Source organism: Juglans regia, chromosome 1 (assembly GCF_001411555.2).
Source record: "Juglans regia cultivar Chandler chromosome 1, Walnut 2.0, whole genome shotgun sequence".
NCBI classification, from domain to species: Eukaryota; Viridiplantae; Streptophyta; class Magnoliopsida; order Fagales; family Juglandaceae; genus Juglans; species Juglans regia.
In genome coordinates, this window is record NC_049901.1 from 31,402,586 (window position 1) to 31,406,339 (window position 3,754).

General features: G+C 33.8%; 1 non-coding gene across 1 annotated transcript; it reads left to right on the forward strand.

Annotated features, from left to right (window-relative positions):
• The first annotated feature begins 3,295 nt into the window (after positions 1–3,295).
• On the forward strand, positions 3,296–3,402 carry LOC118344430. The gene has a single exon (XR_004798202.1). It is a non-coding gene; the product is annotated as a small nucleolar RNA R71 (small nucleolar RNA).
• Positions 3,403–3,754: the final 352 nt, after the last annotated feature.

Below are 3,754 nucleotides of genomic sequence, written 5' to 3' on the forward strand. Positions count from 1 at the left end.
GTTGTAAGTTTCGTCTCACAATGATTCATTCATGAAAGTTTTTCTATTTTGATTCGATTTCATGGTCGTTTGATCGGTCAAAAGTTGTTTTAACCGTGTAAAGGTCAATATGGGCAACAATCTGGATAGTGTGTTGTGTTTTGAAGTTTTTGACCAAGCTAATGGACAAATCTTGGTCCAAAATTTTTATGGAATGTTGTTAAAATGTACATATGAATGTTTTTTGGAGATTAGTTGCATGATTAAAGATTTTGATGAAAGATTTTGAAGAAAGATTTTCTCAGATCTAGAAACTTAGAAACTATAAGAGGAAAAATAGTTTATGTTTTAAGAAAGTTTGAGTCTTTTGTGGTTTAATCTTACTCCAAAGGCTTTGATATTTTTATTTGATGATGCTAAGCCTATTATCTACATGTTAGGATGTTAGTTTGAAATGTTTTGATGTTGGTTTCAAAGATGTGAATTTTTATGCAAGAGATCATACGGTTGGGTCAAAAAGTTTAATGTCTTTAGTTAGATCCATATTTTGAGTTATGTTAGCTATGTGATTTTAAGTTTAATGCTTGGATCTACTTTAGGACACATTTTTTAAACCATGTGATTTTTTGGTTTGAAGATCTCACCATAGAATACCTTAAATCAAGTGTTTGATCAAAGCTAATTGGGAAATAAATTTAGTTTTTGGACTAAGTATAGAGCCGAGTACTTCAAGTGATGTTTTGTAATTTGTGGTGACTTTTATGTGTTGAGTCAAAGCATGTTAATTTTTGGGAATGTGTAATGAACATGTTGGAGGAAAGTTTTGAATTTTTGGAGTTTTTGAAAATGCTTTGAAATAAGTCAAACCATGAGATTCAAGAGTTGTATTTTAGTTAAAAAGTTTGGATCTTGTTACTAAAGAGTTTTGTGCATATGTGAAGTCAAACCATGAGGAGCTTTGTTGCAATATTTCGATTTGATCATGAGTTTTGAATTTGGATAAAATTGCAACAAAAATCAAAGATAAATGGCCTTTGAAAGTTTCAGCCCTAACATGTTTCTCATAGTTGTGTTTGGTTTTAAATTATTCTAAATTGATATTTGAGTTTAAGACAAACTTTACAAGGAATGTAAATTTTGGTATTTTTAGAGTTAGGATGTAAAATCCTTAAGTCAATGATAAAATGATAATTTTTCCACATGTTGTAGATAAGATGGTAATTTTACTCTAAGTTAGCATTTCTTTTTATTTGTTAATGATTATGTTCCTAACATTTAGAATTCCTACTTACAATTTCTCATATTTTCTGCTTTACCTCGTAAAACGTGACAATCACTATAAGTTAGCACTTAACTTACTATCATATTACTGCATATGTGTGACGAGTAATGGAACTACAGTCTATGTATGTATGCTATTATATATGCCCTAAAATGCCATGTTACTTCATGATTATCTGTTACATAATTTATTTTGTCATGTATTTATATCTGTTATAAGAATATCTTGTTACAAAATGTTGTACATTATATGTTATACCATGTTACAAAATACTATTTGTTACATGTTATGCCATACTATGAAATGTTGTCTGTTATATGCTACAAAATATTTTTCGTCTCATTGTATGTCATGTCTTTCGCCTCACGTTTGTGTAATGTTACGTTACATTAGAACTTATGTCCTTTCGCTTCATGTCAAGTTTCATCTCGAGTACAATTTATGTATCTTGGGAACAAACTTTCAAGTTATGTCAAGTATATTTACGTCTATTACGACCTTAAGTGCTAGTATGAGATAATATTCTAATGAAACTCATTTGTTCACGCTGAAGTGTCTAAATTAATGTGAAATTATTGAGGTTGACAAATTACAGTTATTGAGTTACAAATGGGGCCTAAATAACTGGTCACCGGAGCGCACCAGACATTAACACCGATGGAGCCATATTTCATTTCACGTTATGCGTACTCATGCGGCTGCAAATACCTGACACGGGATATATACAATACGTGTGTACACATCAATTGTGGCATATACAATTGTGCAAGCGATCGTGAAACTTGCCCCTAAGTTGCATAAAACTTTACAAAATAAGAATTTCCAATTGTGAAAGCGATCGTGAAACTCCTCAAATCTTTCAACTTAGGTGGAAGCTTTTTTTGTAAAATTGCACTGCTCTCCTCGGTCAGCATCACAGTCTCATGCTCCTCCTTGTTTGATAATATATCCTTAAAAAAATTTACATATTTAGGCATTTGCTCTAAAGATTCAATGAGAGGAATATTAATATGCAGTTGCTAAAATATACTCAGAAATTTAGAGAACTGATTATCAATCTTATTTTTTCTTAATCTTTGTAGAAAAAGAATTGGTAGATCATAAATTGAAGGAGAATAAGTTTTAGATGTAAACTCCATGGATTTCTTGGGTTTTGCAGCCCCTTTGTTCTCTTTAGTCTTCTCAGCTTGCTGGTCGGTCACATTTCAATCAGTTTCTTTCACCTCAAACTTGGTTTCCTTCTTCTCGGACTCCAGATTTTCGGCAGCTTCTGCATCTCTCTCAGTATTTACTATCGGTGGCTGGTCATATCTCTGTCCATTTCTTAATGTTATGGCTTTGACATATTCTTTCGGATTGGTCATCATGTTGCTCGATAAAGTCCCTGCTGTCCTCTCGATAAGCATGTTGGAAAGCTGACCGATTTGTGCCACAAGATTGTGAATTGAAGCCGAGTTGTTTTGGGTTACCATATCATTCTTTTGTATGTACTGCATGAACATATCTTTACGTGTCGGCTTCTTTTCTTGTTGTAGAAACTGTTGAGGTGGTCTAATCGGTACTTGGTTATTGTTCCATGAAAAATTAGGATAATTTCTCCATCCCGGATTGAACGTGTTTGAATAAGGATTGTTTTGACTTAGGAAATTGGACACGTAATGGACTTGTTCATAACTTGGTTGGGCAAAAGGATTCCCCACTTAGCAATCTACACTTGAATGATTTCCTGCACAATGATCATAAACAACATTAGTTTGAATAGCATTAACGTCCATTTTACCTATTTGTTTGGTTAGATTTACCAATTGAGCCGCAATTGCAGACATAAAGTCAAGCTCAACAATGCTGGCCGCCTTCTTTGGCATTGATCTCTCAGCAGCCCACTGATAGTTGTTAGACGCCAACTCTTCTAGAAGTTCATATGCGGCTTCAAGGGTCTTACTCATCAATGCTCCTCCTACGGCTGCATTAACCATAGATCGATTTGTGGATCCCAAACCATTGTAAAACGTCTATACTTGGAGCCAGGCTGGGAGGTCATGATGTGGACACTTGCACAATACATCCTTGTATCTCTCTCATACCTCATATAATGATTCACCCTCAAATTGGGTGAAGGTAGTGATATCATTCCTTAACTTCGCTGTCTTGGCCGGATGGAAATATTTCGGTAAAGTATCTCTGCTTTCGCTCAACTAATAGTGTTTAATCCTAAAGTTTTAATCACAAATCACCTCTCGGTCTCATTATGATTGAATAAATCGAATAATAGTTAGCTAGAAAATTGCAAACATTAAGAACAAGGACTAAAGACTCAATCATGAAAATATTGAAAATAAAATAACTTGGAATATAAATTGTGTGTTCAATGCTAGGTTACATCAAAACTCTAGAAAATAGAATTAGTTCATAATGGAATTGAAAAGAAAAAGAATAAAACTAGTGTTCTTCGTTGAAGTCGGTTGATGAAGGATGTGGCTCTCGCCTCTGCCC